The sequence below is a fragment of the Crocodylus porosus genome, unplaced genomic scaffold (assembly GCF_001723895.1).
Source record: "Crocodylus porosus isolate Cpor-Errol unplaced genomic scaffold, CroPor_comp1, whole genome shotgun sequence".
Classification (NCBI taxonomy): domain Eukaryota; kingdom Metazoa; phylum Chordata; order Crocodylia; family Crocodylidae; genus Crocodylus; species Crocodylus porosus.
The window spans coordinates 46,445,529-46,457,478 of NW_017728949.1; positions in this window are offsets into that span (position 1 = coordinate 46,445,529).

Genomic DNA, 11,950 nt, shown 5'->3' on the forward strand with positions numbered 1-11,950 from the left:
GGGAGACAGTGTCAAAGGCCTTGCTGAAGTCTAGAAAGACTACATCCACGGCAACACCTGCATCCAAGGCTTTTGTGACCTGATCATAAAAGGCCATCAGGTTGGTCTGACATGACCTGCCCCTAATTAAGCCATGCTGGTTGCCTTTGAGCATCATCTCTGAGGCCAGCCCATCACAGATGTGCTCCATGATGATCTTCTCAAAGAGTTTCCCTAGGATTGAGGTAAAACTGATGGGCCTATAGTTGCCTGGGTCCTCCCTCCTCCCTTTTTTAAAGATGGGGACCACATTGGCTATCTTCCGATCATTGGGCACCTGGCCCAAGCACCATGAGCACTCGTAAAGCTATGCCAAGGGCCCTGCAATAACCCCTACTAGCTCCCTCAGCACCCTGGGGTGAAGAGCATCTGGACCCACTGATTTGAACACGTCCAGCACCTCCAGAAGCTCTCTAACCTGGTCCTCCCCAACCTGAGGTCTGGAGGCGTTCCCCTCAAGTCCGTCTTGCATCACGGTGGGGAAGTCCCGGTCCCTGCACAAGAAAAAGAAGGTGAAGAATTGGTTAAAGAGGTCTGCTTTCTCCTCTGGCACAACCACCAGATTGCCCAGAGGATCTTGCAGGGGTCTAGTGCTTTCTTCTTCCTCCCTATATATTTGAAAAAGGACTTTTTGTTATATTTGATTTTGGACGCAAGTCCTAGCTCTAAGTCTGCCTTAGCTTTCCTGACAGCCCCCCTAGAGGCCCAAGCAGAGGAGGTATACTCCTCTTTGGAGACAGCACCCCCCTTCCACCAGTTGTACACTGCCTTTTTGGCAATCAGGCATTTCCGGACAACCTTGGTGAGCCAAGGGGGCTTGCGGGCACTCCTGCCCCCCTTGCTTTTTGTTGGGATGGTCACCCGTTGGGCCCTGAGTATCGTCTCCTTAAGGAATGACCACTCATCTTGGGCACTGAACTCCCTTGCTCTCAAGAACCCCAGCACCTCTCCCACTAATCTCCTCAACTTGTTGAAGTTGGCCCTCTTGAAGTCTAGAGCTACCACCTTGCTGCAGGCCCTTGACACCCTGCGCTGGATGGTGAATTCCAGCAAGTGATGATCACTATCACCCAGGTGGTCAAGGACCTGGAGGCCCTGTACCAGGTTGTTGCCTGTGGCCAGGACCAGGTCCAACAGGGCATTTCCTCTGGTGGGACTGTGCACCTCCTGAATTAAGTGGAGGTCCTGTATGTCGGCCAGGAACCTCCTGGAACGGTCTGCTCTGGCTGACTGTTCCTCCCAGCAGATGTCCAGGTAATTTAAATCACCCATGACAACTACATCCCTTGCCTTAAGTGCCTCTGCAAGCTGGCCTGAAAATTCCCAATCCAGCTCATCCCCTTGGTTGGGGGGGGGTCTGTAGTAGACCCCTACCGTTACATCTGTCTCCCCTTGGCCCCCTTTTATCTTGACCCAGAGCACTTCCGCTTGCCCCTCTGACCCCATTTTTCTGGCAGAGAATGTGTAGTGCTCCTTGACATAGAGTGCCACTCCCCCACCTTTCCTTCCTTCTCTATCCTGCCTGTAAAGCCTATAGCCCCTAATGCTAACTGCCCAGTCATAGGATGAATCCCACCAAGTTTCTGTAAGCCCTATTATGTCTGGGTCTGAACTGGCTATTCTGAGGGCGCGTTCCTCCTGTTTATTCCCCATACTATGAGCATTGATATATAGGCATTTAAGGCCCTGCCTAGCTGCATGTGCCATCCCCCAATTTGGGAGACTGTCTGGACCCCTGTTTCTTACCTGGGCACTCCCTGCATTTGTCACCTGTCTTGCTTGGGTGGTGTCTCCCCACCTCCCCGGCGATGCTAGTTTAAAGCTCGACGTACGAGATCAGCCAACCTGAAAGAGAAGACACACTTGCCTTTAGGAGATAGGTGAAGCCCATTCCACCCCAGCAAGTCCCCCACCCGAAAGCATGGGTCATTTTCAAGGAACCCAAGGCCTGCCTAGTGGCACCAACTGCATAAACACCGGTTGACCTCGCCAATGTAGGCCTAGTGTCGCATATGTGTAGACATACCCTGTATGTATCAGGATTTGAATTCTTCAACTACCTTCTAAGTGTTAGTTTCATCCTGGCTGATCTATCAACAAAGAAAAACAAATGGGGAAGTGACAGTGTAAGAGTATCCATCCATCCTCTGCACCCTTGTCCAACAGTCAGACATGATTATTGTTCCTAGACTCCTTGGAATATAGGATTGTCTCCTATTCTATATTCTCCTACTGCTCAACCCTTCATCAAACAAAGAAACAAACAAAAAATGCCTCACAAAGTAGGCATCAAGTAGCTAAGCTCTTGGCCTCATACTTATGTTTCTGTGCATACACTGTATTCCTAGAAGTGTGGTGGCAGACACACTCTCTCACTGCGTATAAGGAATTTTTAGGCAATATTCTGCTTTTTCAAGGGAGTTGTTTCAGGGGGCAGAGTTTTGTTCTACATGACTATGCAGAGCTATTTTTAACTCACTTTTAAACTTGATTGAGTCCTATGCAAGATGCATGTAGTCAAAAAGCTTGAGAGTACCAAACAGTATAATTTATAGTTTTCAAATTTTCAGACCCTTGAAGTCATCATTTTCTGAATTCCATAGGTAATGTTAAACTTTATTGTGCCCAGACATGTTTATATGGCTTGCATGTCATCTGTATGGCTTTTAATTCATGTGCTCATTAAGGTGAGTGTTGCCCCTCATGCTGCAATTACCCATCTGAGTAAACCTAACAGATTTCTGTTGTCTAGCTTGCTTGCTTGCTGGCATCTCCAAATCTAAGATTACAATTTGCCTTCATGTGCTCCTTATTGCTGTCCAAAGGAATAGTGGCAGCTCAAGAAATCTAAAAGGCTTGGCAGCTGTTAAGGTCCATGAGCTAAAGAACATTCAGACCAAATCATAGCATCACAGATATTTTCTTCTCACTTAAGGCTTCAAAGCATGGAACAATCTAAGGATATATTGATTCCTTTACCACTGTCAGATGATTTAGTCTGTGGAAGTTGTCTAGATGTGAATGTCTAAACTGTCAGGTGGAAGAATGTTGAGTAGCGTTAGAATAAATGACATACTGTCTGAACCCTCCTCCTCATCAGGGAAGAACCTGGATTGTTGTTTTAGGAAAAATATATGAAGATTGTACATTTGAGGGTTCTCTTCAATCACATAGCACACACGGGATATTCTTTGGTCTAAGATTTGAGTTCTACTCCTTGTGCCTCAGCTGCAGTAGAACTTGAAGTGGATTATTGTCATCTCGAGGGGCTTAAGAGGACTTATTGCTGACTAATTAACTACTGCAGTTACCAATTTTGGCCATAAAATCTGTTTAAAAAGAATGAAAATCACTAGATTAATGTCACCTATAACTATTGGTATGACTGAATTTACTGTATAAACTGGCTCCTTTTGTTTGATCAAGTCACTGACAAGCAGCAAAATAGCTTCAAATATTTGTTGTCTGAGGGGAAAGCACTATAGTTAATTGATAGAGTTACCTAAAATCTCAGTCTTTATAAAATGGTGATCATCAAAGTATCTATGTGCCAAACAATCTCAGAGAAAAACAGTGTTATCTTTCTCATCTTCCAGGGATAAAATAATGTTTGTGTGTTTTTTTTCATAGTTTCATAATTCGTAGGGTCAGAAGGGACCTGAGCAGATCATCAAGTCCGGCCCCCTGCCATGGCAGGAAAGAGTACTGAGGTCAAAGACCCCCACAAGGTGATTGTCTAGCCTTGTCTTAAAGACCCCCAGGGTAGGAGCCTGCACCACTTTGCATGGAAGTTGGTTCCAGATCCTAGCCACCCTGATAGTGAAGTAGCACCTCCTGATGTCTAGTCTGAATTTACTCTCTGCCAGAGAGTAAACCCATTCACCCTAGAAGAAGCCTTTATTGGAAAATTATGTTTAAACATTAATTGTAATGCTGTCAGACTTGGTATCTTCTGGAAAAGAGCTTTACACCTAAAGTTCCTGTCACTGAGAATATTCTGTTCCAACTTCTGTCAAGACCAGTGGCTGAAGAAAAGGCACTGATAAGTATATACTTACAGTCATCTTTAGCTATCCCACACTTATGTCTTCTTGATTCTGTTCTACTTGTGTTAATTTATCTTTCACTTTGTGAAATCAAAAGATTATATTAAATTAAGTATAAACAGCAGTTTTCAACCCTTTTCACTTGTGACCCCCTTCTGGTTATGAATCCCAGTTCTGCAATTGAATTTCTATCAATCCATCCATAAATGCCAAGATCCCATTTAGATTGGGATCTGCAGTATAGGAACTTGTGATCTAGAAGTTCCTATTATTAGTAAAACCAGAGCCTCCTGTACAATAAGTGACCCAAATAATTTAAAGTATCGTAAGCATATGGTAACTTATAAGCAGGTTGCTTATTCTTTCTCTGTCAAATAGACTTAGGTAATATGGAGCCCATTTCTGCTTTTTTTTCAGATTAATTCTTACATAGTCCAATTGCAAAGGGTTTATAGTTATGTTCTATTCAAGTGTAATTCTACATGATCTTAAAATTTGGGATTAGTAGATTTATAATTTATATAAAAGATTTGTCTCATTTTTCTAGTGGTTTTTGTGACTTTTACTGTATTGCAAGATATTAAAGACTGTTAAATTATTTGAAGAATTGGAATGGAAGTAAAGTAAAATATATATATTAATCTAAACTCTTTGAAACTTGTAATGTTATAACACTGATGATATAAATAAACAAACAATGCCAATAATTTTCCTTTCATGTCTTGTCATTTTTTATTATTCTCAATTCTCTTCCATAGCATCCACTTTCTCAGTTTTATCCCTATTGCCTGACTATTACCCGCCCCATCAAGTTCCAAATCTAGAGGTTATACTTGGAGTCCAGTTTTAAATATTACTTCTTTTTATGGGATTTTTGGTTGTAGCTGTGTTGGTTTATGGACATAGGCAAGCAAGGTGCTTTGAGTAGATGTGATATCTTTTATTAGAACAACTGAGTAGTTGAAAAAAGTTCTTGGCAAGCTTTCAGGCGTAGTCACCCTTCTTCAGGCATGGGGAGTCTCTGCTGTTCAGGGTAAGAAGGGTGACTGCACCTGAAAGCTTGCCAAGAACTTTTTTCCAACTACTCAGTTGGTCTAATAAGAGATATCACATCTACTCAAAGAACCTCATCTTCTTTATGACCTCTAACTCAGAGATGTGTACAACATTTTTCAAAATGCCCTTAGTTACTTGGGTATGTCCTAATTTAACTACTGTATGAACAATTTACCTTACAATGGTTTCTTCAGAGAGAAATTTATCTTAAAAACTTTCTCTTTTTCAGGGGACTATGGTGAAGTTTCATGGATTTCATTAATATTGAGGTAAGTAATTTTCTCTCCCTTCTAAAAATTACATCTTACTGACAGGTACTTTGTTTCACTTTAACGCACAGCTTCCTTCTATATTTGCCTCCTAACAACTTCTGGTATTGAGTACAGTTAAGTAAAGCACAAATATTTGCCTGTTCTTGTGTGTTGGATGCTTTGTTTTTCTTTTGTAAGCTCTGTCCTGTACTTGGTTGTATATACCCTGGCTCATTATCACCTTGTTACTGACCTCATTGCTTCAGCACAGGGATTAATTTTCTAGCAGTAAATTTAGAACTGTTAACTAGTCACAGAGACTTCAGTTATTATAGACAGAAATGCTGCAAACTTATCTATATTGCCTCAACCTTCTTGGTTAAATAACTCATGGTTTAAGGCACAGGTGTTAAGCATAGAGCTCGTGATCTGGATCCAGCCCACAGAACAGTTCTGTCTAGTCCTCCGGTAGTCTGGCGAGGTACCAGAAGTTGTGGAGGGGGGCTACTGGAGCCTAACAGAATTCAGGGAGTGTGGGTGCCAAAGGACATGAGAGGCTATAGCCATACTTGTTAAACGACTATTTGATTTTGTCAAACGGGAGATAAATGTAACATATTTTTCATGTGATATATAGAGTATGCTACCTGAACCATATAAAACTATTTGCAATGTTCTAACAGCCCAGCCTATTTCCCATCCATTACCCCTTTTAGTATAATTGGTAAATGAACATACCAACAGTACTTCATTTTCTCCAGTGAGTATTACTAATTAAGCACTTCTGAAGAATCTCACATTAAATCTCAATCAATACAGCCCTACAAGTGCAACTTTAAGATTTATCTGTTGCACATGTAACCTATCAGTGAAGAGTGAAGGAGCTGGAGCCAGGATGTAGGAGCTGCATTGTCTATCCTGGAGGACTCACTGCAGTCCCATGCCACTTGTGAAAGGGCATTAGCTAAGCTGATCTATGTAGTTGTCTCTATCTTGGTTACCTGCACCAACCCATTCAGGCCAACACAGCATGACATACAGGAGATCTTACCATATGAATTAGTTCAAGCAAATGAAGGTCTTTTTTGCAGCCAGGAGTGTCTGTGTAAGCCCTGGGCACCAGACATCCAGTGTGATTAGGGAAATATCTTTAACCTTTTTTCTGCAGATACTAAAAATCCAGGAATATAAACAGTCCCTGACACTTTACATTTTATTTAATTTAGTGGATTACTTAGAGAAATTCTCTGTGCTCTGATTTGTTCATGGCATGTAACTGTAATGTATTTAATTATTGGGTGCATACTAATTCAATAAAGCTAGCTGATGAAGATGGATACTTAGACTTAGTGAATTAAACAGAGGTTCATTTTTTTGGTTTCTATCCTTTAAAACCTTGTTTTGTTAATGTGAAATAAGCTTTCTGCTAAACTACTGCAATGAATAGAAATGTGTAATAAATGGTTAGCATTTGGTTATAATGTAGCTTCTGTATTATAATGAAAGCATCCTTTCATAATAGGCTTCACAGCTTACTCTTATTTTCTTTCAAATCTCTCTTCACTTACTTTAAAAAAGACATGATTTATCAGACTGCCACAGGGATTGTCAGGGAACATTTAAAATTTATGTGCTAAGAATTGCACATTGATGATATTCAAAAATAGCCAACGTATGCAACCACTGTATAGCATGATGCTAAAAGTGTCATCTATAATACAGGAAGCAACATATAATATTTAAATCCAAAGCTGCCGTTAAATATAGAAGACTATTCTGGGCTTTTTATAAAACAATATTCAGACTGAAAACCAAAGTAGCTTAATTGGCCAATCATGCAAAATGTAATGTGTTAAAAGTCAGAAGAGGTTTAGGAAAACCTAAATTTTAAAAGGGAAATACTAGCTGAGTTATATATAGGTAAATGACATTTAAGGCTATGCATGCAGATTTTTAGATGGGAAAACAGGACACATTTAATTTCTAAGTTAATTAGACTTGTATTTACAGATCTGCAAGCAAGATCTAATCTCCAAATGTTGTCTTTTATAAAAATTAAACTGTGGCGTTACAGTAGCTGAAAATTGTAACATAAGTTTACTTACCTGTTTAAGAAGTAGGCCTTATCTTGATGGCAGTAAAATTATTGAAATTTGGGAATGATTCACATTGCCATTGCAGAAGGATGAGCTGACTGAATTTTGCAATATAGGGAAAGAGGTTAAGGAGTAAATAATACAAATATCCTAAATGTATTCCAGTGCTCTGTAATAAAGAACAAACATATACTAATGAATGACATTCAAAACACAAATATATGAGAGATCCAGTTGGTTGGACTATTCATAGTTTGATATCTATGCTGCCATCTAATGTCATGAAAATTATGTCTATTCACAAAATTTCAGAATGCAGATTTTTTCAAAATAGGCAATAAACTGAAAAGTATCACTTACTTTCAGTTGAAGTGTAGGTCTAGTGAGTTCATTCAGCACCCAGGCCAGGGGGGGCATGGTATGCTGACCATTGGCGGTGGAAAAAAGTCTTAAGCTGCTGCTATTGCTACTACTGTTGGTTCGCTGACACTCCTGCAGAAGCAGTAGTGATAGCAGCTGCCTTCCCTGTGCAGAGAGTTTGGGCAGCAGCAGAGAGAGACTGGGACACTGTGGCACTTGCTTTCTGGGAACCACCCCTGATTACTCCTCCCCACTCCAGATATGCTTCTGTAACAGGGCTGTGCTTAGTGTAAGAAAAACTCCCCGGGGTTGGGGGAGGTACCAGTCCAGAAACTCTCCCTCCCCCAGTTGCGCTGGTGGATGCAGGACTATACCGTCTACCTCTTAGAGCTGGACTGCCATGATAAGGATGGGGAGAGGGGGAGTGATTCTGTCACGCCCCTGGGGACAGTGCCCTGCCCCCTGCCCACAGTTATAATAGTGAGTTGAAGAACTCTGAATATTTCGTGAGTGGAGCTGGTAGCCATTTTGGAATGTGATGGAAAGAATTGAAGACATAATGTTTCTTCCTTAAAGAAGGCACAGTATTTATTTAATCCTACTTTTCGTAAACATCAGTGATCACCAGCATTGCCTGTATTTACCAAATGGACTAGGATTTGTGTACTCTGGAGGTCCTTGAGAAGAATGGCAGTCATCTTGTCCTTGGACTCTACAGTATAATGTACCTTGTGTGTGTTCTTTTGTTTTTCAGTGGTTCAGGTTTATTTCCTGAGACATTTCTTTCTAATAATATGAATGTAATGTGAGAACTGTGCTGAATTGTATTTATGATGCATCAGCCTTGCACTTTGTATTTCTGAGAATAACATTTGTAAATGGTGAAAACTCAGCTTTCTTTACCATCATTTGATTTACAAGCTTCTTCAAATTGCATACTGGAGACAGAAAATGTAATGAAACTACAGTCTTAATGCTTTCAGTCCCACATATTTTATTCTCTTTCAGGACTTTTGGTTCATCCTGTTTAAGTGTTATTTTTTAAAATACTTACCAACAATTCATCATGTTGCTTCAATATATAAACATAGAGGTAACATTACATAATTAATTTAAATAATCTTATGCAACATAACTTTATATTTCCAGTTTTGGTATTGTATAATAGAAAATTTGAAAATAGTCCTCAAATACCTGAAGGGAGACTACAAAGAGCAGACGTTGGCAACCTACAGCCCATGGGGTAGATCCAGCCCATGGAGGCTTTTGATCTGTCCTGTGGATGTAGGGCTTTGCCAGCAGTCATTTTCCTCATACTAGCATGGGAAAAAGCAGAGGTGGTGGTCGTGTGTGCAGGGAAAAGGGAATGTGTCAGCTGCTTTCCTGTACCAGTTGTGGGCACATTCTCTGTGCTGAAATAGGGAAAAGTGGGGGTGGTGGGCACCACGAAAGCGCCCACCACTGCTGCTTTTCCTGTGCCCACCATCTATACCTGCACTAGCACAGGAAAGCACCTGCCACTGGCATCAGAAGAGCAACTACCATCACTGCTTTTCCCAGTGGGCACAAAGAAGAGTGGCGGGGGCGGGCATTTTCCCCAGGGCAGCAATAAGGAAAAGCAGCAGTGGTAGCTGGGTCCTAGTGCCCACCTATTTACCTCCCAGCCCACTTCTAAACAAATCTGGGTCAATTTTGCTTGCAGCCTTTAAAAATTGTTGACCCTTGACAAAGAGGATGGAGATGTTGTTTTTTCTCTGGCAATAGGGTATAGCAATAGACTGGATCAATAGACAGCAATAGTAACAGCGATACACTAAAGCTGCAGCAGAAAAAATTTAGGCTGGAGATTAAGAGGAACTTTCTGAACATGAGGGTGGTGTGACTTTTGAACAAGCTCCCTAGAGAAGTTGTGCAATCTCCATCTCTGAAGGATATGTAGAGCAGGTTAGACAGACACTTGTCTGAGATGGTATAGCCAGGGTTAATCCTGCCTTAATTAGGGGATTGGCCTAGATGACGTTGTGAGGTCCCTTTCAGCCCTATATGCCCATGAACCTATGTAAGCAAGGGAAAATTACCATATTTTCTTTCATACAGCTTGCCCCAGAATATACTATGCACATTGTTTTTGAAAGCAGAAGGGGGGAAAAAGTAAGTATTTAAATATTAATATCTACAGAGTCAAGCCTGATCATTGTTCTGCTCCCTGTGGAACACTGCAGATCTGGCTTTGAGTTTTACCTGGTAAGTTGCAGAAACTGCTTTTACTATATTTGTCAAATATGATGCCTGCTTCGCTTTCCAGCAGATTTTTTTTAGGAAAGGTATATGTTATATGTGAGAAAATATGGAGTTAAACTGGCATTGAATCTAGAAAGTGCAACACTTGACTTATGTGTATTTCTAGAGTATTAATAAAATATCCCCCAAGCTGAAACTACATTATTTTGCTAGTTTTCAGTTATATATATACACAAAAAATACAGATTGCCATCTCAATGTAAATACAAACTGTAGGTGATTATTTGTACTCCTCCCCTCTTATTCATGTGCCAGGGTCACTAATTGCTTATTCAAAGGTAACTTTGTAGCAGGAAATAAATCCATATTCTTTAAAGCAATGTTTCTGTTATGAATGTGGCTTTGTTCCATCTGTTTTATCTGCTTAGAGCAATGGTTCCCAGCCATTTTATATTAAAGGCACCCCTTAGAAAAGTGAAATAAGAATTGCCAGTATATTTTGATTGTGGAGAAATAATAAAGAAATTATTTTGCTGCAAAGTACTCAAAGACCACCACAATGAATCGGAATATTTTTGGCACCCATTAACTTTTATTTAAAATCTCCGGCCATGTCCAGATAAGCATGGACATTTGGTTCCACAGGGACAAATAGTGGCGGTGCAAGGTGCACCACCACTACTTGTCCCCAGGGAATGCCTATGCCATGTGAGCTTTGGCGTGTGACAAGTGGTGGGGTAGGGGAGGCTAGTGCCAGCACTGGGCTGGCCCCATCAGCCTTTCCTGGGATCCTGTGGGCCTTCTGGGGCTGCAGCAGTGGCGTTTTTACCACGTAGAGACTGGCCAGCAGCCGGAGCATGGCTCTGGGCTGCCCAGCTCCACTTTTGAGCAGCACACGCTGCCTGTGTGCACACTACTTTACTTTCTTTTTTCCCCCACAGGTTTTTTTTGACCCCTGGATATCTAGGGGTCATGGGGAAAAAAGACCAAACAGAGCAGCGCATGCACAAGTAGCACAGAGACCATCTAAATGTGCGATGTGTTTGCGGTGCCACATACCACACAGCTGCACTCATCTGGATGTGGCCTCTGGGTTTATCTTGTGAATCATGTGTAGGTGTTTGCACACCTAACAGTGCTAAAGTTATGCAGCACTATGGTACCCGTAAAAGAATCCTATAGCACCCCAGGGTGTTGTGGCACTCTGACTGAGACTTACTACTTCAGCCGAGTCATTGTAGTAGTTCCTTTAGCTCCTTTTATAGTAAAGTAGTAGCTCCTCTCCTTTAGTTTCAGCTCCTTTAGTTTTAGATCAGACTATTATGCATTACCATAGCTCTTCACAACACTATACAAATATTAACAAATTATCATGATGTTTAATATTGTGAGGAATACTTTGGTTAACTTCAGGCATGAGTAGTCCCATAGTGGCACCACCTTTGTGCTAAGAGACAATCCTGTGCTTACATACTTGGCAGTATTGGAGCAAATATGCTGAGCCCCTTGCAGCATCAAGTACAGAATGAGGCAAAAGACAGCCTCCATGTTCCACAGGGATTTGGGAATCATTTGGCTAATGCTTGCACGTTAAAAATTCAAACAGTTTGGTGTACAGTTCTACCACCTACCTGACAACATCTTGTAATGTTCAGACATACAAAAATTAATCCCTGAAAAACGTGTTCTGAATTAAAAGGAAATTGCAACCTGACAATCCAGAAAGCTAATGACTCCACATCTAAAAAGAGTAATCTGGTTTTAGCAAAAAGACAACAATGACAAGATATGCCCATTAGCACAATATGAATAATGAAAACATTGCAGATAGCACTTATGTTTATGAAGATGAAGTTGTTCT